Genomic DNA, 25,693 nt, shown 5'->3' with positions numbered 1-25,693 from the left:
TTCCTCGTCTGTTCAGACGACCAACATATGTATCTTCAAACCAGTTGAGTAAATCTTGAAGTTCTTGCGGCAGTTGGGTCGCTAAAGCATCCAGATATTCATCGATTTTGTTCAAAGGTACAAAGGCAATGGCAATAATCATTTTAGCTTTTAACGCAAAATCTGGATCAGTGTTATACAAACTACGGAACCCCATACTAGCTAGATGTTTTTGCATATTTTGAGCTAAATGAAAAAAACATCCTTTTATTTGAACATCAGGGAATATGTCTTTCATAGCACGGTGCGCAGCTTGTTCATAATCACATACGATTGAACTGGGTTTCAAGTTGGGTCCGATTTCTTTCAATAATGCGAACATTCTCGCATATGTGGTGCGTTGCTTGTTGGGCAAAAGAGCATAAACCGTAGGAGTAACTCCTCCGTGTTTTTTTACCATAATTACATATATCTGAGAAAAGAGGCTGGGAGCAATACTGAATGTGCCATCTGAAAACCACATATCAGATGTCAATAAGTGCTGTAGCCAGCTCTGTTTTCCGAAGATTAATATCCGGTCGTGACCTGGTCCGCTATCACAAAGTAAAAAATTTTCTTCCGCTCCTGGTTGAGGGACGTATATCCTGTAGCATTCTGGCACAATCAATTGTTGTAAATCACTTGGATTGGTGGGGGCGTTCAATACATAATTACGCTTTCTGCTTATCATTCTCCTCAAAGCAGATATATTAGGAATGGCTGGTAGACTAGCTTGGGATATGTCTGTCAAACATTCATTAACTACAGTCGGTGCCTCAAGGGTTTCCTGTGCTCTCTTTTTTATTTTAGTTTTCACGAGTGCAACCTCTACTTGTGCAGCAGAAGCGTCATGCGAATGGCTGTCAGCTGCCTCACCAGGTTTGCAGCTTTAGTATGGAGACGTGCTTTGCACCGGTTTTTTTGCTCACAACGCCAAAATTTCACTTCGCTGTCACCTTTGCTTGTTTTGTCAAAGACGTAAAGGAATCCGTTATGAACAAATTTTTCTTTACCACTTTTCGTTGATACTGCCTCAGCCATCATATGGGTATGCGAATTGGTTTAGTTAAAAAATGTATAAAAAGATGGTGATAGAACGCACCAGCACCCAACTCAACGCACCCGCACCAGCAGCCAACTCACCTGAGGCTAATTCACAAATAAAGAAATGTTATTTTGGCGCCAAAACGTCCGGCGCCAAAACAGCCGGCGCCAAAATGGCCGCGCCACAACGGCCGCGCCCAAATGGCTGCGCCACAACGTACCTAACCCGTTTTGAACACTGTTAACTTGTTTTTCTGTAATTCATATTTAGGAGGATATGCCAACGAATGGTTAGTGATTTGTTTTATACTAGTGTTTCAAATTACTGGCTTTGTAGTGAGTGAGTGATGCATAGCAGATAAAGCATATATGTTTCCAGCCTTTCCCAATTTGTTTTCATCTTCGTACTTTTGTTTCTTAATATTCTGACAATGTAATTTTCATTCAAAGTTTACACAGGGTTACCACTTAAATTGAAAGCTATTTAAATGCAACTTATAACCATAAACACAACTTGTATCTTGTGTGCCATGAGAGTTTCCAATCTTCACCTGCGAAGATCCTGCCTTGGAATTTTCTCCAAATGCTGTTCCAACACAAACGGCTTCAACAATGGCCCACTTCGCAGATTTACAATCTCTTCTTCTGAGATTCCGTTCCCTGGATTTCCAAGGCACACTCGAGCATCAAATTACAATTTCAGCTCTTCGGCCATTGCAAGCAAAACTCTACTGCTCCAAAGGGGTATTGTTGCCTCAATGGCCCGCGGAACGGAGCCTCCAACCTTCGGCTGCTGTGTTGGATCTTCAGGGCTTCTCATGAGCCCACATTATTTGAAATCTGCTGTCCGCAGTGCTTTCCTTAAATTGAGTCTGTTCCACCTTTTCTTAACTTAATAGGGACCTGTTGCTTTCCCTTGTCCCTACCTTTGTGAAACCCTTGGGCTCTCTCCCTCGTCCCTCTCTGGGACAAATCCTGACTATGGCACTCGCACCCAGTCACTCGACCTTGGCCTTTGTTTCCTTTTTCCACTATGTGCAGATGTACTGCGCATCTGAAGAACAAAACGTTGCCCAAGTGTGCATGTGAAACCCATTCCCAGTTTGCACATGAGCGGAAAGTCCAAAGACTATTGAGACGGGTTTCTGACCCCTGTTCTTGAAGGCCAGGTAAATTTGGGTTTTGTAATCATTTATATTGAGTTGAAACACAAAAAGGTGACGAAAGTGTCAAAGAGCACCATGTAGCTCCCAAGCTGTGCTTTGGCCATGCCTGCAATAGTATATAAATAGAAATAAAACAATTATTTTGGCTACCCATGATTTCCATTATTCCTTTACTGCAGTCCCATATGAAATGTCAGTTGTGTCTCAGTTGCTGGCACTCGCACCTCGAGTCAGACGGTTGTGGGTTCAAGTCCAACTCCAGAGATTTGAGCACACAAATCCAGTGCATTATTGAGGGCTGTCGGTGATGCCTAAAAATGAAGGGTCAACCAGATGAAACTACAATACACCAAACAGCATGCGATAAATTGAGATGGTCCCACAACCAATGGATCAGATCCAAGCTCTGCAGTCCCGTCACATCCAGTCATGAATAGTAGTGGACAATTCAACAACTCGCTGTAGGAGGCTCCACAAATATCCCTGTTCTCCATGATGGAGGAGCCCAACACATCAACGCAAAAGGCAAGGATGAAGCATTTGCAGCAATCTTCAGCTCGAAATATCAAGTAGATAATCCATCTCGGTCTTCTCTAGAGGGCCCCCACATTACAGATGCCAGTCTTCAATCAATTCAATTTGCTCCTCGTGATATCAAAATAACTTTTGAAGGCACTGGATTCTGCAACGGCTATATGGGCTTTGACAACATTTCAGCAATACAGCAGACTTGTGCTGCAGGACTAGTTGTGCCCCTAACTAAGCTGTTCCAGTTCAGTTGCAACACTGGCATCTACCCAGCAATGTGGAAATTTGCCAAGGTATGTCCTATCCACAGAAAGCAGGACAAGTCTAACCTAACCCAGCCAAATACCGCTCTATCAACCCACTCTCAAGCATCACCAAAGTGATAGCACTTGCTCAGCAATAACTTGCCCATTGATAATCAGTTTGGATTCCATTGGGCCATTAAGCTCCTGGCCACATTACGGTCTTGGTTCAAACATGGACAAAAGAGCTGAACTCCAGAGGTGAGGTGAGTGTGACTGCCCTTGACATCAAGGAAGCATCTGACCGAGTGCGGCATCAAGGAGCTCCAGCAAAACTGGAGTCAATGGGAATCAAAGGGAAAACTCTCTTATTGAAGCCATACCTAGCACAACGGAAGATGGTTGTGATTGTCAGATTCAGGACATCACTGCAGGAGCTCCTCAGGGTAGTGTCTAAGGTCCACCCAACTTCAGATACTTCATCAATGACCTTCCCTCCATCACAAGGTTAGAAATGGGGGTGGTTCGCTGATGACTGCACAATGTTCAGCACCATTTGCAACTCCTCAGATACTGAAGCAGTCTGTGCCCATGGACAACATTCAGGCTTGGGCTAATAAGGGCCAAATAACATTCACACCACACAAGCGCAAGACAATGACCACCTCTAACAAGAGAACCAAAACATCTTCACTTGGCATTTAACAACATTACCATCGCTGAATCCCCACCAGCAACATCCTGGGGGTTATCATTGACCAGAAACTGAACTGGACCAGCCATGTAATTACTGTGGTTACAAGAGCAGGTCAGAGGCTGGGAACTCTGCGGAGGGTAACTCACCCCTGACTCCCCAAAGCTTTTTGCCCTCCACAAGGCAAGAGTGTGCTGGAATAATCTCCACTTGCCGGGATAGTGCAGCTCCAACAACATTCAGGAAGCTCAACGCCATACAGTACAAGCAGCCCACTTGAATGGCACCACATCCAACACCTGTAACATCCACTCCCGCCACCACCAACACACAGGGGCAGCAGAGTACACCATCGACAAGATGCACTGCAGCAACTCACCAAGGCTTCTTTGACAGCACCTTCCCAAACCCTGACCTCTGCCACTTTGAAGGACAAGAGCAGCAGATGCATGGGCAGACCACCACCTGCAATTTCCTCTCCAAGCCACATAACATCATGACCTGGAACTATATTGCCAGTTCCTTCACGGTCACTTGGCCCAAATCATGGAACTCCCTTCCTAATAGCACTGTGGGTGCACCTGCAGCACATGGACCGTAGCGATTCAGGAAGGTGACTTGCCACCAGCTCCTCAAGGGCAGAAAAATGCTGGCCCAGCCAGTGACACCCAAATCCTATGTAAAATCAATGACCTAGAAGAGTGTTGGATTACAATGGAAATGACTCAAAACTTGGTAGTATAGTGAACTTTGAGGAGGATGGTGATAGCTTTAAGAGAACACAAGAGGACATAGACTGGCTGGTGAAATGGGGGGATATTTGGCAGATTAAATTTATTCACAGAAGTATGAAGTGATTAATTTTGATAAGAGGTAGGAGAAGGGATACATCATGTACAATTGTAAACAGAGTGCAGGGACAGACAGATCGGGGGTATATATGCACAAATCATTGAAGGTGGCAGGTCAGCTTGAGAAAGCAGTCAACAAAATTAATGGGATAATTATAATTACAGTACAAGGCAAGAAAGCTTTGATGAACCTTTCTAAAATACTGGATTGGCCTCAATTGGAAAATTGTGTCCAGTTCCAGACACCACACTTTAGAAAGGATGTGAAGGCATTAGAAAAGATGCAGAAATGATTAATCAGAATGGTTCCAAGGATGAGGAACTTCAGTTGCGAGGATAGATTGGAATAGCGGAGACTGTTCTCCTTGGAGAAGATTAAGAGGAGATTAAGAGGAGATTTGTTCAAAATGATGGACAGAGTTGACATCAAAAAGGTGGTGGTATTGGGTGTTTTAAAAGATATTAAGGTAGATAGGTCTCCTGGGCCAGAATACTGAGGGAAGCAAGGGGGGAAATTGCTGGGGCCTTGACGGACATCTTTGTATCCTCATTGGCTACAGATGAGATCCCAGAGGACTGGAGAATAGCTAATGTGGTTCCCTGTTTAAGAAAGGTATCGAGAATAATCCAGGAAACTATAGGCCGGTGAGCCTCACATCAGTAGTAGATAAATTATTGGAGAGAATTCTCAGAGACAGGATTTATACCCATTTGGAAACAAATGGACTCATCAGTGATAGACAGCAGTTAGTGGTGGTCTTTTGGCTGGAGTGTGGGGACACAGAACAAAGTAGTTTGAAAGCAGCTTTAAGCTGCATCTAATCCCATGCTGTATTTGAATAGAATAAAATTACAGTTGAAACAGAGTGTGACCAAGAAAAATTGACTTATAATTATTTTAACCTTGAACAAGCAGTTCAGAAAAACATATCTGGTTGGGGAAACCAATATTAAAGCAAGCACCAGAACTAAAACAGTTCATACAATTCACATTTCCAGAATGCTGCTTTAAACTTCAACTCAAATAAAGCCTTAAAATATCAGTATTTGTGCTAACCCTCCTTGCATCTATCATCGCTTTCTAAAGGAAGAACTCAAGATGTCAACACTATTTTGTTACTATAAATTAAAGGACAGAACAGGGCATAATTTTTCAACAATTTAACAGTAGTCATTTAGATGATTATCCATCCAACCTCTCTGTTATTGCAATATTGATTTCCTGTTCAAGCAATTATTAGCCTGGATATATAATTTTCAGAGATAAGTGAGTGGATAAATTGATTAAGAACTCAATTAAAACTGATGGATAATTTGTATTATCTTCTAAAATCAAGTTAAAAATTGAAATAAAAAAATAATTAATTTACAGGATGTGGGCATTGTTGGCTGCGCCAACATTTATTATCAATCCTAATTTCCTTTGAATTGAATGGCTTGTTAGGCCATTTCAGAGGGCATTTAAGAATCAGCCACATTACTGGGGCAGCACGGTAGCACAGTGGGTAGCACTGTTGCTTCACAGCTCCAGGGTCCCAGGTTCAATTTCTGGCTTGGGTCACTGTGTGGAGTCTGCACATTCTCACCCTGTCTGCGTGGGTTTCCTCCGGGTGCTCGGATGTTAGGGTGTTAGGTAATGTTACGTAATTTGGACATTCTGAATTCTCCCTTTGTGTACCCGAATGTGGCGACTAGGGGCTTTTCATTGCAGTGTTAATGTAAGCCTACTTGTGACAAAGATTATTATTCTTATTGCGAATCTGGAGTCACATGTAGGCCAGACAGGGTAAGGATGGCCGATTTCCTTCCCTGAAGAACATTACCATATGTACTCATACAACAATCGACAACGGTTTCATGGTAATCATTGAGCTTTTAATTGAGCAGATTTTCTGTATTATGGAATTCAAATCAACTCCCCGGAGCATTATCCTGGGTCTCTGGACGACCAGTTCCGTGACAGTACCACGACACTACCGCCTCCACTGTGACGAAGAATTCAAGTGCAATGATCTATATAATTACCAATGAACTAATAAACAGGCTATTTTCATTATTAGATACTTTAAATTATCCAGCAAAAGCAATTTTATAAAAACAAGGATCAGTGAAAGGCTGAACATGGTTGTGAAGAAGTTAATGTAAGGTTTTAGGAATAGCTGAAGTAAGTAAAGAAAATAAAGAGCCAAGTACATAAACATGGAGATCTTGTAAATGGAAAATGTGTATTGGTAAAAAATTAACTATTTTAAACTTGGCTACGAGATTTACTTATTTCTGCAAGTTTAACCTTCAGCTAGAAATTTAAACCACCAAGAAATGTAAACAACCTAGCATGGTTGGCAATTTGGAGGCAAATAAAATGAGATTGCTGGCTTTGGGGTCATCACAGAAGTTCATTAAAGAAACATTTGAATGCAGTTCACGATTACCAACATTTTTGATGCACAGTATGTCTGAAATAATGAATTATGCATAATGTAGGACAATTATGAAAGTGCGAGTTCAAAGAAACGGAGGTGATAAGGCAGGGCAGTACTTTAGGACAGAGGGACTCTAATCTTGTTAAACTTTTGAGGTCCCCAATAAAAGTAGCTGGGAGAGCGTCTATAAATATTGGATTGGTTTGGTTTATTGTACTGGGTACAGCGAAAAGCATTGTTCTGTGTATAGTTCAGACAAATCATTCCGTACATGAAAAGAAAACATATATAGCAAACATAAAATACACAATGTAAATACATAGCCACAGGCATCAGGTGAAGCATACAGGAGTGTAGTACTACTCAGAATTATTTGAATGGACTTCCAGAAGGCATTTGGTGATGTACCACACAGGAGATTAACAATATTATTGCAGTCACACAATAGTTGACATAACGTTTTGACCAGAATGTGGAATTGGTGAAGATTGAGTGGCGGTAAAAGACATGCACTTTGATTTAACATGCAATATTTTCGGGAGGCACAATGACATAGTGATTAGAACTGCTGCCGAGGACCCGGGTTCGATCCCAGCCCACTGTCCATGTGGAATTTGCACATTCTCCCCGTGTCAGAGTGGATCTCACCCCCACAACCCCCAAAAAAAGATGTGCCAAGTAGGTTGATTGTAAAAAAAAAAATAATTGGGTACTCTAAATTTTAAAAAAAGCAAGTAGTATTTTTAGCAACCTGTTCTGCAACCTCAACATTCACCATATTTATCCATGACTTGAATGAGAGTTTGATATCCAAGCTTGCATACGATACCTTGAGGAGATAGCAGGTGATGCAGATGAGAGCAGATGTAGATTTTTGTTAGGCAATGCTACCAAGGTTTATGAAGCAACGGTGAGCAAAGGGAGTGCAGGTGTAGATCAAAACATGATCTAATGAAATAGCAAAGTAGGCGTGAGTTGCTGAATGGCATGCATAAGAGCTGAAATCCAATTCCCAATGGGTGTGGTTCTATGGCACCAAACACTTCTAGAGAACAGCTGATTTAGGAAGAGAAAAATGTTACATTACAGTAACTGTGATGTTATCCTGTTGAAGTGCAAGAGACTGTAATTGTTTTCAAAACCTTTCTCCCAAATTTGTGGTTGATATTTGCAGAAGCTATTTAACCCAGGAGGCAATCCATAGTTTAAATTAAATTCAGACGGCTGTTGGTGACCAACAGGATGATTTCACCAATCACTGATTACAAAAACAGTGGGCAATAACATCTACAAGTTAACAACCATGTTATGCTTCGCTTTTATGTCAAGATGAAGTTTTGCAAAAGACCTAGAGATATCTGGTGGAACTTACAGCCTTCTCCCATGGCACGTTTCGTGGCAGAGGGCACTTAATCAGGCGGGAGAGTTGGGGACCCCACCGCCTTCCCGCCACTGCCCTGATTAAGGCTCTTGGATGGCCTTCCTGCCCACTGCCAATTGATTGTCTTATCGGAGATTAGAAAGGCCACACAAATGGCAAGGACGAGGAGGTGGCAGTGAATATGGATGTAGGGAGATTCGGGAAGGCAGGTTGGCTGTAAAATCAATCTACTGAGCCAAGAGAGTGGAGATGGAGGTGGTTAGTGCAAAGTGGGTAATGATGAGAGATCACAACTTCTATTAACGCACTCCAAATGGTAAACTAGAACAATGTGTTAATTGTTTTAGCCACTGGCATTATCCACAGGTCCACGTTCCTGTCTTCAATAAGGAGTACAGCCTCCCAGCTTGTTCAATGTTTCAAAAATAAATAATGATAATACCACTCCAGTCCAGAAAGCAAACAATTTAACCTATGAAGTATCATTCCTACAGGTAGCAAATTGTTAAAGATTTTTTAATTTAATATTTTTAATGTTCTTACTTTTCCTTTGTCTCTTTTCATCCAACTTTTCTTCCCCTCATTTCATTTCCTTCAGCTACTGATTTGATTTTAAGTCATCCTATTTCCATCTCTGTCATTCCTCCATTTCTTTCTTGACCTTTAAATTTAATTGACTAACATGATAATTTTTTTCCAGCCATTCACGGATCTTCTCGTCCTGTTGACAGTGCCGCCTCACCGTGGATTTAAGTGGTATGGGGCATTTAACAGGAAGCCCTGTTGACAATAGTGGGATGAGAAGATCCTGCCACTGGCCAATGGCAGCCATGTTGTGCAGTCAATCCTGCCCTATTAGTCCAATTGCCTTTAGGCCCTTGCGAATATATTACTTTCCCAGCAACTTTCAAGGCAAAAATATTGAGCTGAAGGTTACACCATGAGATGCATCTTTCCCCCAAAATCTGGCGCATTATTCCACGCGATTTAAATCAAAGAACCTCCACAAAACTGAAAAAAAGCAGATATGACCCATTTGTCAGTGATTAACTACCTACTTTGAATGTCAACTTGAACATAAACACTCTGTATAAGTACTGTTGTCAATGTCGGTTCAAAACCAACTGAAAGGGATTTCTTGCCAGAGAACATTAGATAGGAGGTATACACTTTCAAGTATGCTTCAGGCCAAAGTATACAATGATTACTCCAAGATTAACTTAAAAGTGCCAACTACTTTTTTTAGAAGATGCATCATATTTCTTATGGACTTGAGCCATTACTCTTACACTGTTTACAGATTAGATAGCTAACAGGAACAACTACATAAAGAATAAATGTCATCCATATTCAACCAAGCAAAAAGTGACAAGAAGAAATTGTAAAAAGGATCGAAATGTGTTCACTTACAAGAAGTCTGTAACTTATTTAGTGTTCCAATACTCTAGAATCATTAACATTGAAGAGCGAGGTGTGTGTGTGTATGTGAGGGGGGGGGGGGGGGGGGGGGGGGGGGGGGGGGGGGGGGGGAGGAGGAGGAGGAGAGAAGAGAGAGAAGAGAGAGAAGAGAGAGAAGAGAGAGAGAGAGAGAGAGAGAGAGAGAGAGAGAGAGAGAGAGAGAAAGAGAGAACAACTGAACTGTGTCTAAAACATTACAGTAAGTCCCCACTTAAAAGTGCTGTTACGTTCCTGAAAATCACAATAGGAGTGAATCATGGGTTCCCATAGGAAATGTTAAAGCCAGAGCTCGGTTCCTTCAGACAATTCTTGTACAAAAAACCAATGTACAAGCTGAAATACTGTACAGTACGTTTGCAGCACTATGCATTCCTAGCCAGAATAAAATAAATCTTTGAATATAACAGAACTCATTTATGGCTGTTCACGGTGGCAGGATGTTCCAGTCCCGCCCACCTTGGGCTTCCTGGCGATGAGGGGTGCATTTAGAATCATGGAATCATAGAATTTACAGGGCAGGAGGCCATTCGGCCCATCGTGTCTGCACCAACCCTTGGAAAGAGCACACACCTCCACCCCATCCCCGCAACCCCACCCAACCTTTTTGGACACGAAATGCAATTTAGCATGGCCAATTCACCTAACCTGCACATCTTTGGACTGTGGGAGGAAACCGGAGCCCCCGGAGGAAACCCAAGCAGAGACGGGGAGAGAGTGCAAACTCCGCACAGACAGTGATGACAGAAATCCCATTGGCAACAACGGAACTAAAATATCGCACCAGTCGCTTCTGCCACCATGAAACATGTAGAGAGCGTCGAAAATCCTCCTCCCCCACCACGAAATCGGCAGTCAGCAGCGACTCATCCCTGCCTGTCCTCCTGCCCTCAGATTTCAGGCCTCGCTATCTTTTCAGAGTTTTGGCCTCTGGTGACAGTGATGGCAGCTCCAACATTAGGAAAAGCATATGGTGCCAACTTGCCCAGTTTCCCAATCTACCATAGCGAATTTGCACCTCATACCTTCGTAGCTCTTTTGTTTAGATTTAAGATCATAGTTTTGAATTGAACTACATCACTTTCTAACAATGTAAAATTCTGTCATGTTATGGATACTTTTCCCTAGAGGTGCCTTTACAATGAGATTATTAATTAGTCCTTTCGACTTCCGGTGACGGGGATGTGCTGAGCAATCGCACATCAGGTGGCTCTCCGCCAGAATACAGTATAACAGGCACTTTTGGCTGAATTTAGCCTGAACATTCAGACTTATTCTATCTTAAACAGAAAAGAAAGAGAAAAAGAGCAATATACCAGCAAGCAGTAGCTCAAGACGCCACATGGAAGCCAGAAGCGGTGGAAAAGAATAGGTGCAGCGAGCAAGCAAGTTGGCGGACCCACTAGGCGAGGGGTCCCTGGCGAATAGCCTTGACAAAAGGTAGACAAAGCAGCGATGAGGAAGATGCAGGGGTAGAAAAGAAAAAGAAAAGTTATGGACATGAACAATTTTTCCACAGGATGGTACTGCCTCGCTTTGAGCAAGAGCACTAACTCACGAGGAGGAAGGGACAAGGGCAGCAGATCGTAGGAAAGGGTGAAGAGGAGACAGAGTGGACGGCAATTGATTGGGCATAATGAGGGCACAGGTCTAGCGGGGAAAGCTAGTACCAGGAGATATGAAAGAGAGGGGGGGCCCGCGGGGCATCTCACAGCTGGGAGGAGCACCTGGGGGAGGGAGACAGAGAGCGACAGAGAGAGAGAGAGAGAGAGAGAGACTTTAACTGTCTACAGGACCCACTGACAGACAGGTCAAACCCCCAGGGAAAACGACAGGCCTGGCTAGGAAACTCAGAAAGTTCATGGAGCAGATGGGGGTAATGGACACATGGCAGTTCCTGCGCCCAGGTTAGAAGGAACTCACAGTACATAAGGTCGACACTGGCATCAACTTCTTTGTAGGGTGGAAAATTGGTGCTTCCAGAAATAGTTAGGGCGAAATACTCCGCGATTGTAATCTCCAACCACGCTCCACATTAAGTGGATGTGAGGTTGAAGACAGGCCGTGGCCAACGCCCCCCATGAAGGTTGGACACAGCCCTCAACTGACAAGGTCTTCTGTTAGAAAACATCATAGGCCATAGGCGAGTACGTTATGAACAATTGGAGCGGGGAATTCTCAGCTTCCACATTCTGGAAACTGGGCAAGTTGGCACCACATCTGAAGAGGAGGAGCGTGCACAAGAGTCTCACTCTATACGGATGATCTGCTCCACTGTTTCTCAGATCCGCAAAACGGCATGAACAAAATTATGAAGCTTCTGGAAGAGTTTGAGGCCTTCTCGGGCTACAAATTCAATCTGGGCAAAAGTGAGGTTTTTCCGGTGAATCCGAGTGGCGAAGGAGCAGAGCTGGAAGGTCGGCCATTTAAAATAGCCAGCTACCCTAGGGATCCAGGTGGCTCCCGATTGGACACGGATCCACAATTGGAATTTGACCAGTTTGGCAGAGGATGTAAAAAAGGTAAAAATGTACATAATCTAGACCAGTCATGTACTATTAGTATGGACTTCATCCTGTATTATGTCTGAGAAATATCAGGGTTGTGGGTGTCGCCGACTAGGTCAGCATTTATTGTCCATCCCCAATGTAGTGGAAAACTGCCGCCTTCAGGGCAGCACGGTAGCATACTGGTTAGCACAGTTGCTTCACAGCTCCAGGTTCGATTCCCAGCTGGGTCACTGTGTGTGGAGTCTGCAGGCTCTCCCAGTGTCTCCGTGGGTTTCCTCCGGGTGCTCCGGTTTCCTCCCACAGTCCAAAGACGTGCAAGTTAGGTGGATTGGCCATGATAAATTGCCCTTAGTGACCATAAAAGGTTACAAATGGTTATTGGGTTACGGGGTTATAGGGTGGAAGTGGGGCTTAAGTGGGTTGGTGCAGACTCGATGGGCCGTATGAACTCCTTCTGCACTGTATGTTCTATGTTCTTGTTTAGATCCATACCGATCATCATCCCCAAGGCCTTTGTCCAGAAAATTGACAAAATGATTACCTTTAAGAGGGGGGAGACAGGACGGAAGGATGCTAGCGGTTAGGGACTTCTACACAGGGGACAGACTGCAACCTTAGAAGAGCAGTCAGAGACTTTGGAACTACCCAACGGACAGGAACTCAAACATTTTCAAATCAAAAATATTTTTCACAAGGAGGCGACAAGGTACCCTAGGGACCGAGAGGCAGAATGTTGGAGGAGCTACTGGACCTGGGCAGCATGGAAAAAGAGAACCATGGGGACATTTACGGACGACTTTTAGAAAGGACATGCTTCCCATTGGACGGAACAAGAGAGAAATGGGAGGACGAATTAGGGACGGAAGTAGGGTGGGGACACTGGAGCGAATATCTGAACAGGATCAACTCCACCTCCTCCTGCGCAAGGCTAAGCCTCATGCAGTTTAAAGTGAAGCAGAGAGCACGCCTGATGAAAATCCGAATGAGCAGGTTCTTCCTGGAGGTGGAAGACAAATGTAAACTGTGCCAGGGAGGCCCGGCCAACCACACCCACATGTTCTGGGCCTGCCTCAAACTGGTCAGGTTTTGGACAGCCTTCTTCAAGGCAATGTCCAAGATTGTGGGGGTGACAACACCCATCTGACTGTTGGACAATGCCTTCACAAAGCGTGGGGGGCCATTCATCAGCCTGTTCCAAGAGCTGCTCGAAGCCAACAACGGATAGAATGGGGAAGGGTGGGGAGGGGCTGGTGGACTCATGTGGACTACCAGGGCCACAGAAAGCAGACAGGAATTGGGGGGGGGGGGGGGGGGGGCACGGTGGCGCAGTGGGTTAGCACTGCAGCCTCACGGCGCTGAGGTCCCAGGTTCGATCCCGGCTCTGGGTCACTGTCCATGTGGAGTTTGCACATTCTCCCCGTGTTTGCGTGGGTTTCGCCCCCACAACCCAAAAATGTGCAAGCTAGGTGGATTGGCCACTCTAAATTGCCCCTTAATTGGAAAAATGATTCGGTACACTAAATTTATTTTAAAAAAGGAATGGGGGGACGGACGCGGACAACAGGGGAGAGAAACCCAAGAAAACCCCAAAGGGGACCCAGAGAGAGACCAACACGGGGACAAGGGGCCCCCGCACAAAGCTATAAAAGAGTAAAACAAACACCAAACCAAACCACCTACGGTGAAGGGAAGGGCTTAGGATAGGACCCAGGGTCAGCAGAAAAGGGGAGTGGGGGGGGGGGGGGGGGGGGGGGGGGGGGAGCAAAAAGGTGCAACGTGTAAATTGTAAATTATAACCTCTTCATCCATTTCTTGTAAAGCGAAAAAATGCTAACTTTAATTATATATATATATATATATATATATTTTTTTTTTAAAACAAAAAACATTTATTAGACCTTTCTTCTTGCATAGTACTCTAGCTGGTTCCTCAACAAACTGTTCTCTAATACGCTCTCGCATACATCCTAGGAATCTGCCCTCCACAGCATTAGCGAGTTTAATCCAGTTTATGTAGATTGAACCCCCTCATGTTTGCTGCATTATTCTTTTTACACACACCTGATTTCCCAAATTATACCATGCCCGACATTACCACTACTGTTTGGTTGCCTATAAACAATTGCTACCAGTTTGCTGCCCCTTACTTTTTCTCAGTTCCACCCAAACGGATATCTTGATCTTCCAATCGAAGATTCTCTCTCACTAATGTACTCAACCCATCCTTTATTCAGCACTACTCCACCTCCTTTCCCTTTCACCTCTCTTTCCTAAACGTTGAATCTTTGAACATTATGCGGTGTGGTGTGCTTTTGTCACTCAACTAGTAACCCAGAGACCCAAGATAATGCTCTGGGGACTTGGGTTCAAATCCCACTATGGTGGAATTTGAATTCAGTAAAAAAATCTGAAATAATGTTGACCATGAAACCATTGTCATAAAATACCATCTACTGTCCATTAGGGAAGGAAATCTGCTATCTTTACCTGCTCTGGCCTATGTGACTCCAGACCCACAGCAATGTGAGAGACTCTCTGGTTTGGTCCAGCAAACCAATCAGTTCATGGATAATAAATGCTGGCTCAGCTAACAGCACCCATACCCCCTGAACGAATAAAAAAATCATCCTGCGGCCATGTCTCCTTAATGACAATTGAATCATACCTATTTATCATCATGTGTCGTCAATTCATCTATCCTTTTGCAAATGCTGTGTGAATTCAGACAAGAGTGCGTGTCTTTTTGTTAACTTAACCTATTAAACTGTATGAAATTATTTGTACTCGTTGAAACTGTTGAGATTTATACCATGGTGTTGCTGATCTGAGAAAACTTGAGCTGAATATCTACAATGAATGAACACACGTTATAATCACATTTATTTGAATCTCTGTTGTTCACTTAACTAGAGCTACAGGCAACTACAAAAAGGAATGCTGGCGGGTCCAAGAATTACAAGACAGTGATCCAATCAAGGTGTTCAGTGTCTCAAACCATGAAAGCAAAGTTTTATCCGATGGAAAGCCAGAATCTTTCCAAGAGTCGGTGTAGACTCAATGGGCTGAATGGCCTCCTTCTGCACTGTAAATTCTATGAAATCTATGAAATCTAATACTAAAATTCAATATTATGCTTTGGAAACTGTGAATTTTGTGATAAAGACGATGAACAACTGATAATCATTAACAATCCAAATATCTGTCGACAAATCCGATTAAAAATATTTTAAGCCATACTGGCATCAATGTGTAAGAGCATGCAAATCTCGTATTCAAGTTACATTTGATGCATTTCAATTACTATAGTCCACACACAACAAAAAATTCCATCCTGAATATTTGTTGGAAAACCAGTCATAGGATACTCCTGAACTCTCAATCAGTTTGACAGTGAAGTAAAGTCACACAAAGAGCAATAGTAGAATCCTCACCCAAATGACTCAATGTTTCTGGAAAAAATTGGTATACAAAAGGGATCACTTCTAATTAATTGAAAATTGATCAGCAGTTGAACTTACTGTACGCACTATGCAATCTCAAATATGTGTTTCTTTCTGATGTTGAGTCTTTGCTTCAGGCGTACGAGCTCTGCTGCAGACAGATCTTTAATTCCACGTTCACTATGGAAATAGTTCACCTTCAATCCAAAAGAAAATTAAATTCAATTAATGTAAAGCACTAAACTATACGAAACAAAACGTGAGATTCAAAACTACCAAGTTCCCTATTGGGCTAAAATGGAGGGAGAAAAAAGTAAACAGTTTGCTTATTTTTGAATTATGGAAGATATTTACTTTGAATAAATTATCTCAGCGCATCCCATCTCTTGTGGTCGAGGCTCATCATGCTTGCATACTATTCCATACAATTTTAACAAAAATGAATCACATCCTCTCATTCCATCTTCTATGTCTATCTATTTTCCAGTTTTTAATTCTTAACCATTTTTTCCTCAAAAAAATGGGGCGGCATAATGGTTAGCACTCATGCCTCACAACGGCAGAGACCTGGGTTCAATTGCAGGCCTTGGGTGACTGTCCGTGTGGAGTTTGCACATTATCCCAGTGTCTGCGTGGGTTTCCTCCAGGTGCTCCGGTTTCCTCCCACATTCTAACGATATGCAGGTTAGGTGGGGTTACAGGGATAGGGCGGGGAATGGGCCTGGGTGGGGTGGTCTTTCAGAGAGTTCGTGTAGATTCAATAGGCCAAATGATCTCCTTCCGCACTGTAGGAGTTCTGTGATTCTATAGTTCTGAAAACTAACTTTCAAGCTGTTACCGCCTCAATTTGCTCCTGCTTTAATTTAGTGTTCATCATCCATATCTCATCCCAAGAGGTCATAATTTACATATGTGGTTAGACAACACATTGTTGGCAATGCACAAAATTGCATTTTCCATAGTCAAACAACAACTAACCCACTTCTATAGGCCATCCAAACACTAGAATCAGTGGGGTTTACTTTAGCGTCAAAGTTATTGTTGTACTAGTATTATTTTATTGATAATCTTAAACTGTTCATTTGTGTGTTTTGTTAACTGCTATATAGGTTTGACATGAATGTTTTGATAAAGAAAGGGTTATCTTCCAATGGCCGAGTAGTTTTGCGATAGTCTGCTTTTATTTCAAATTTCCAGCATTTGCAGTTTTCAGAACAGATCAAAAGTAGAAGACATTCAATCCTGAAGCCTCCATGATTCAATGAGAACAGGACTGATCTATACCAAACTCAATAACTCGCAATAGCTAGCCAAAAGTCCATCAATCGCTTTAGGATTATTAACTGAGCCAACAGCTATTACTTTTTGTGAGTGTGTGTTCCACTTTCCAGTGAGTGTGTGTTCCACTTTCCAAACCTCTTAACATCTAGAAAAATAAAGGCAAAGCACACACATGGGAATGGCACCACCTATAAGTTCCCCTTTAAGTCAAACACTTTCCTGACTTGAACTACATCACCAGTCCTTCATCGTCACAGGATCAAAAAACAGGAATTCCCTTGCTAATAGCTCGGAGTATACCTGCACCACATGGACCTCAGTGCTTAAAAGACGACGTTTCACCACCTTCTCAAGGGCAATTAGGGATGAGCAACAAACATTGGCCTTGCAAGGTACGGTCACATCCCAGGAATTAAAAATATCTCCAAAAGCACTCCCCTCTGTTGCTCATTGGAACTTAACTATCCGCTGCACAATCTACTTAAACTTTTCACACATGGCCAAAGCATTTAATACAGCCAAAATTGTGCACCATGCCAGTCACAGATTCTCATCTAGAGACAAGCACTAAAAGTAAAAAGCGAGCTCACTTTTAATATTCCTACTGGCATTTTCTTGATGTCAGCATTACCAAGCAGTGGGCTTTAAAATCGAGAGAGCACACAGCAATTTAAATGTGTTCTGTTCAACTGAACAAACCGAGTGCAACAGAAACCACTCAAACAATGTTTAACAGGATTGAAGCCGGTTGGTGGTCAAAATCATTATTCAGTACCTTTCCTTGTTGAGTTTACTGACCAACTTTGTCCAGTGTTATCACTCCTCACCCATACCCAGTGTCTCAGCTATCCCGTTTACGTGTTCAGATACATCCATCACCCGTTTCCCAACATCAAGGTTTGTTAATGTAATTGATAAGACATTGACAAACATGACGCAGGAGAAAGTTTAAAACAGATAGATTCTGGAACTCAGCAGCTCAAATCGTTGGAGGAAAGTGGACACTGTCTTTACAAAAGGACTGTTCCTTTTATATTCTCTCTCTCGACTTCAAAACCTTTTTGCAGAAAACAAGGTTTGATGATGCTTTGTCATAGGTGTCATGTTTAGCCATCAAGGCTGTATCTTCATCCATTCTGAGATATCCTGATCAGTTTTAGTGGCTGGAGTTGCAGGCAAATCCACTAGGGAGTTGCAGTTAGCAAATTTGCTGTTCCAGTGTAAACTGAGCTTCCAGAGAATGGAAGAAGGGGCAAGCAAGCACACCGCAAGAAACACTGGTTTTCCCATTATTGATAAAATTTATCTTGAAATCGAACAATTGAGGTTGTGTTCCATACTCCGTTTTCCACCCCATCTCTCTGTTGCAAGCAATGGCATCTGTTCAGGTGTAGCACCTAAATGGTCATTCTTCAGATCTAAGCTTGGGCAGAACATGCCAGCTAATTGAATTATAAAAGGAGGAGAGAAAAAAACAACACAGCTGATTCTAATTCCAAAGCAATGGCATCTGTTCAGGTGTAGCACCTAACTGGTCATTCTTCAGATCTAAGCTTGGGCAGAACATGCCAGCTAATTGAATTATAAAAGGAGGAGAGAAAAAAACAACACAGCTGATTCTAATTCCAATTCTGCCCCTTGTTTAGTGTGCACATTACTTCCATGAGGGGAGGCAGTGGCGTAGCGGTACTGTCACTGGACTAGTAAACCAGAGACACAGAGTAACGCTCTGGAGACCCACCACTGCAGATGTTGAAATTTGAATTCAAATAAAAATCTGGAATTTAATGTCTAATGATGACCATGAAACCATTGTCAATTGCCGTAAAAACCCATCTGGGTCACTAATGTCCTTTAGGGAAGAAAATCTGCCATCCTTACCCGATCTGGCCTACATGTGACTCCAGTCCCACAGCAATGTGGTTGACTCTTAACTGCCCCCTCAAGGGCAATTGAGCATGAACAATAAATACTGGCACAGCCTACATCCCATGACCAACTAAAAAAAGCCAATGGCTTTTATCTACAACCAGGAAGATTAGCCTGGACCATTACTTTCACACGATCAGACATCCTGTAATTTTGCACAAATTGCTGCTTTAATTCTTGACAACGTTGACTCTTCATGCATAAAGCATTTTGATTTATATGGCCGTTTTTAGAAAACATCCCAACACAAAAATTTATTCCTTGGTCTTTATGATCAAATACATGTGCAATGAAAATATAGCGACTTAATATTGTTTTTTTAATAATGGACTTGAGACATAAACTTTATCAGGCTAAAAAAGAAATAGTTTGTCACAGCCAGAGAGCATTGTGGAGTCAATAGGCAAGAATATTTTCCCATGAGAAGTGTATGTTTGCAGTTGGGTTAGGAGGAGCAAGCAACTTATGATTAATAGGAAAATGTATTGATGTAATAATGAATGCCCACAACCACAGTATACTTACAGAATTATGTACAGAATGGCATGCTCAAATAAATGTGCCGAGATTTGTGGACCGACACACCCATTTAAATTAAAGGCAACAGATCTGATATTGGTTATCATTTATTTCCCAATTTGAGCATTTTTAATAATAATGATGGACAATAGATTCATTCATACATGAAAAAGATGACTCTAATTTGGAAACCATTTCATTTAATTCTCCAGTCATGCTTAATAATTATTTAACAGATCAAAAACTACCATCACTTAATTTTTAATAACAAGGTTTTTAAATCAGGATTTAAATCTCCAAGTTTTTCCAGCCCCGAACCCCACCTTCCCCTTCCTCGCTCCTGCAGCGATGCAGTTTTTTTGCAGGTGTTCTCTTTCAGAGCTTTCCAAAATGTCCATTTGTCAAGCCTAGGCCAGGACAGTGAGTTTTAACAGGCCAAAAAATGGAATCAGAGGGAAAGTTGATCACACCCCCATGCACAGGCTAGCAGACAGAGGTCGATGGATCAGCCATTATTGAAGTTTCTGAAATCTCACCCAAGCAGGCCTTCTCTGTGAGTCTAGATGGTTCAGTACTGCAAAACTATATAGACATAGACATAGAACAGTACAGCACAGAACAGGCCCTTCAGCCCTCGATGTTGTGCCGAGCAATGATCACCCTACTCAAACCCATGTATCCACCCTATATCCGTAACCCAACAACCCCCCCTTAACCTTACTTTTTAGGACACTACGGGCAATTTAGCATGGCCAATCCACCTAACCCGCATACCTTTGGACTGTGGGAGGAAACCGGAGAACCCGGAGGAAACCCACGCACGCACGGGAAGGACGTGCAGACTCCGCACAGACAGTGACCCAGCCGGGAATCGAACCTGGGACCCTGGAGCTGTGAAGCATTTATGCTAACCACCATGCTACCGTGCTGCCCCCAAGAATATGTATTCTTTAAATGTTTTCAAATCTCTTCAATAAGTCCAGTGCAAAGGGTCTAGGCAGCTGAAGGCACAACCTCCTTATGGTATGGCAAAGGAAAGTGGATAATGGACACCAAGAGTAAGAAGAATTTTGGGGCTGACGAAGAAAGACAATGATGATATTTAAATACATAGATGAGAATTAATTGACAGGGGTGAGAAATGTCACCTTTTGGTGGAATTCTGACTTTTGGATCACTGAATTCCACCCTTTTAATTTTTTTCCTACCCTCCACCTGGCCCTGAACATAGAACATTACAGCGCAGTACAGGCCCATCGGCCCTCAATGTTGCACCGACCTGAACTAACTGTAACGCATGAAGTGAAACTAATCTAAAGCCCATCTACATTCTCACTCAGGAGCTCTCACACAGCCACTCTCTCTTTCACCCTGGAGAAGGTGATGGCGAGTTAAAATGGGGTTACATTGGAAAATAGTTTACAAAGCACTGCCATTTGTCCTTTGCATGTACATAATCTAGACCAGTCATGTACTATTAGTATGGACTTAATCCTGTATTATGTCTGAGAAATATCACAGTTGTGGGTGTCGCAGACTAGGTCAGCATTTATTGTCCATCCCCAATGTAGTGGTAAACTACCGCCTTCAGGGCAGCACGGTAGCATACTGGTTAGCAGTTGCTTCACAGCTCCAGGGTACCTGGTTCGATTCCCGGCTGGGTCACTGTCTGTGCGGAGTCTGCACGCTCTCCCTGTGTCTGCGTGGGTTTCCTCCAGGTGCTTCGATTTCCTCCCACTGTCCAAAGATGTACAGGTTAGGTGGATTAGCCATGCTAAATTGCCCTTACTTTCCAAAAAATGTAAGTATGGGTTACGGGGATAGGGTAGATGCGCGGGCTTCAGTAGGGTGCTCTTTGTAAGGGCTGGTGCAGACTCGATGGGCCGAATGGCCTCCTTCTGCACTATAAATTCTATGATTCTTGAGCTGCTGCAGGTACACCCACAGTGTTGTTAGGAAAGCAGTCCACAGTGCTGTTAGGAACAGAGTTCTCAGATTTTGATCCAGCAACAGTGAAGGAACAGTAATATAATACAGCACCAAGTCTGAATGGTGTGTGCTTAGAGGGAAACCTATAGGTGGTAGTGTTTCCATACATCTACTGCCTTTGTCTTCTAGGTGGTAGAGCTCGCAGGACTGAAGTAGTCTTGGTGAGTAGCTGCAGGGAATCTTGTAGATAGTACACATTGTTGCCAGAGTGTTGGTGGTGGAGGGAGTGAAAAGGTGATTTTATACATAGTCTTGAGTGTAATAGAAGGTAAATAAAAGTTTTCTACCCACTTGAAGACACCCTTTGAACTGGCTGAGAAGAACATGCATTTCACCGCAGATCTTAAAAGTGCTACACTTTACACAATTCCTTGTCACAAAAAAGTTCAAACCCATTTGTCTTGGGCACTCTCAACTCTGAAGAAGGACAAGGACCCCACAGAATGTGGGTCACATAGACCCATATCGCTTTTGAACACCGATGCCAAACTGCTAGCCAAGGTATTGGCGATGCGATTAGAGCCCTGTCTCCAAGAGGTGATTGCGGAAGACCAAGCAGTCTTTGCCAAGGGTTGGCAATTGTTGGCCCATATACATGGCTGTTGAATATGGTTCTTTCTCCCTCTCATGGGCCCCGAGCCTGGCGGGCAGGGTCTAGTCTAATAAAATGAATGTACCCCCGAGGTTTTTATTTATTTTTTAATATCTGGCCACTTAGCAAGTAGTTGCCTCCATTATTTGGGCAGGCAAGAACCCAAGAATCCGTAGATGTTCATCCAGAGGGATAGACGGTTGGTGGGCTTTAGCATTACCCAATTTGCTATTTTATTATTGGGCGGCCAACATTGAGATGGTTTTGGAGCGGGTTAGCGATCATAGGTTCAGATGAGGACAGATGGAGGAGAGTTCTTGCAGGGGCTCTTGTTTTGGTGCCTTGGTAACTGCTTTCCTCCGTTCTCTCCTGAGAAGAGGGGAACCCGGTGATGGTGCCCATTTGAGGAGATGGAAGCAATTTAGGCACTATTTTAAGCTTAGCTTCATGTCGTTGTTGAGCCCTATCTGTGGCAATCATCTTTTTGTGCCGTCAAGTTTAGACTCAACATCAGGGCAGCACGATGGCGCAGTGGGCACCATGGCTGCCTCACAGCACCGAGGAGCGCAGTTCGATCCCGGCCCCGGGTTACTGTCTATGTGGAGTTTGCACATTCTCCCCGTGTCTGAGTGGGTCTCACCCCCACAACCAAAGATGTGCAGTAGAGGTGGATTGGCCACACTAAATTGTCCCTTAATTGGAAAAAAAATTGGGTACTCTAAATTTATATTTTAAAAAAATTTAGACTCGACATTTAGGTTATGGGAGGGGAATGGTCGAGAGTTTCGTGGAGGGGCAGTTTGCCAGTTTTGAGAAGCTGTCAGTAAATTTCAACTCTCTAGGCCAAACTTGATCTGATAATTCCAGTTTTTGTTACAAAGGACTTTTCCCTGATTTGCCTCGTGACCACCGTCCCTCCCAAAGTGAGAACTATTTTGGACGGTGTTGTGGAATGAGGCCTTTCGCCCTAAACACCATATCCAGTTTAAGGTGGTGCATGGGGCTCACCTGACCAAGGTGAGGATGAGCGGTTTGTTTTCGGGACTGGAGGACAAGTGTGAGTGGTGTTCCCGAAGGCCAGGTAATCATACTTGTATGTCGTGGCCGTGTCCCAAGTAGCTAAGCTTTTGGGTCTCCTTCTTTAATACCATGTCAATCATTCTTAACGTCAAACTGGAGCCTTGTCTTTTGGTGGCCATTTTCGGGGTTTCGGACTCGCAGCTGCTGCAGGTGGGGCTGGAGGCGGATGTTCTCATCTTTGCCTCGTTAATAGCCTGGAGGCGAGTTCTGCTTGGGTGGAGGTATTCTACTCTACCCTCAGCCTGGTTGGGTGACCTCATGGAATTTTTGCATTTGGAGAAGGTCAAATATACAATCAGGGATTGGTTAAGGGGTTCTACCCAAGATGGTAGCCATTCATTTTCTTTTTTAAAGAGTTAGTCACCGTTGGGGTGTGGGTTGACAGGGGGCGGTTTTTGGATGTGATCTGTACTGTTGGTTATGATTCTTTTATATTGTAACTTGCAACATCCGTTTTTATATGGCTACATTGTTAAAATGGAAAAAATCTTCAATAAAAATATATTTATTAAAAACTGAACGTCGAGTCCGAAGTACTGCAATATGCCTAATCGGAAAGTGAGGGGCTGCCCCTCCAGTTTGCATTGCGCTTCACTGGAGCATTGCAGCAGGCTAAGGCCGGACATGTTAGCAGGAGAAAAAAAATGCAGAGATGAAACGGCAAGCCGGAAGGTTGGGGTCATGCTTGTGAGCTGAGCAAAAGGTGTTCCACAAAACAGTCACCCAGTCTGCATTTAGTGTCCCCAATGTAGAGGAGACCGCATTTAGAATACAGTGTTTTATCACTCTCTTCAGCTCTGAAGAGTCTTCTGCACCCAAAACGGTGAACTTTTTTTCTCCCCCTACAGATGCTGCCAGAGCTGCTGAATTTTTCCAGCATTCACAGTTCTTGTTTCAAATTCCAGCATCCACAGTATTTCGTTATTATTTCAGCAGGACATAATATAGGCCACTGAGCTGTAGATGATAGAATTCAAGGAGAGAGATAGGGCACTGTTGGAATAGTCAAGTCTGGAAGTGACAGTGCAGATTTCAGAAGCAAATGCAAATGTTGCAATTCAGTAGATAAACTTCTACATCCAACTATAAAACAAATCTGTAATCAAGCTGTAAATTACAAGATAGCTGAATGTGATATACAAATGATTTGGCAGTTTCTTAGAAAGCAGTCCAATCACAAAAAAATTAAATCAAATCTATGAATTAATTAACTCGCTTAAGTACACTTTCAATGTGCATGATTGCATGATTCTGGTTGCAGGTTTGTCAGCATGCAACAGCCCTTTGTTGGCAACGTTTCATTCTACATGAGGCATATAACTCATCTTGTATCACAAACACTAATCGCCTGCAATTATAAAAAGTACAAATTCTCTTGTAGAACCTTAAATTTGGCTGCCAATGACATGCCTGAAGTTATAAGAAAATTAATAAATATCTCATTTCCAAACACGATGAGCTGAATGATTACCTTCTGTGCCAGATATCTTTATTATCCATATTAAACTGATTTTAGCTGAGCACCAAGAACTACAACTTCCTGAAAGATTACTAAATCCATGTAACCCAACAGTTGCATTGGTATTGTACAAATTTTGGATGATGGAGCAGAATAAATGAGGAGTATGCGGTTCTCAACATTTTGGGTACTGTCAACTAGAAGTGTCAGTTTTCCTCATGAACACCATTTTTAAAATCTTATTACAGGGAAATGACTGCACATCCACTATTAAGTTGACAAGTTTTCCTAAATTAAAAATTTCAATTGGTTTTAGTGGACGGTTAGTTTCCTTATAATATTCATCAGTGGTAGTAATATCATGGTAATTAAATGCCTCTTTAAGAGAAATACCATCCCCATGTAACACAGTTGGTGAGGCACTCAGTATAGATGTAAGTCTGCAATGGGAGGCCAAGTAATGCATATTGGCAATATATTTGGCATTTGATAGCTAACTTTACTGTTTAAGCTACGTTCTTGGAAGATGGTAGTACTGTTTGCTTGGATATGGGGGCAGTCACTATAGTAACCTGGTCAAAGATGGTCTTGGGAATTTGATGAGTGCCAAGTTTGACTCAGGCCATCAAACTCCAAGGCTACACTGAATAAAAAATATTTTCATAAATGCTTAGTCAATGTCATTAACGGCAAGAGTTCTTACTTTAAATTCATTGAAAATGTAACGGTATAGTACTATTTTGCAACATACTTTGCCATTTGCCAATCTGTAATAGAACAGGCTTTGATGCTTTAATAGTATCAATTCAGGTCATTTAGGGCAGCATGGTGGCGAAGTGGTTAGCACTGCTGCCTCATGGCGCCGAGGTCTCAGGTTCGATCCTGGCTCTGCATCACTATCCGTGTGGAGTTCGCACATTTTCCCCGTGTTTGCGTGGGTTTCTCCCCCACAATCCAAAGATGTGCAGGATAGGTGTATAGGCCACGCAATTGCCCCTTAATTGGAAAAAATGAACTGAGTACTCTAAATTTAAAAAAAATTAAAATCATTTAGATATGGGGAGGGCATCGATTGGAGTTACTTGAGAACAA

At 42.9% G+C, this 25,693-nt stretch overlaps 1 protein-coding gene across 6 annotated transcripts in view; it reads right to left on the bottom strand.

The window, feature by feature from the left end:
* LOC119979493 (gamma-adducin-like) overlaps window positions 1-25,693 on the bottom strand; it is a 240,799-nt gene that overhangs the window by 191,700 nt on the left and 23,406 nt on the right. For 5 of the 6 annotated variants that reach the window (XM_038821788.1, XM_038821792.1, XM_038821789.1 and 2 more), the window contains exon 2: window positions 15,831-15,949. The gene's annotated coding sequence lies outside the window, so the exon portion shown is untranslated. The remainder of the gene's footprint in view (window positions 1-15,830; window positions 15,950-25,693) is intronic. The other variant, XM_038821793.1, reaches the window with a different exon arrangement.

The sequence above is a fragment of the Scyliorhinus canicula genome, chromosome 16, assembly GCF_902713615.1.
Source record: "Scyliorhinus canicula chromosome 16, sScyCan1.1, whole genome shotgun sequence".
In the NCBI taxonomy this organism is placed as follows: domain Eukaryota; kingdom Metazoa; phylum Chordata; class Chondrichthyes; order Carcharhiniformes; family Scyliorhinidae; genus Scyliorhinus; species Scyliorhinus canicula.
The sequence above is the reverse complement of the archived record's forward strand: the minus strand, read 5'-3'. Positions and strand labels throughout refer to the sequence as shown.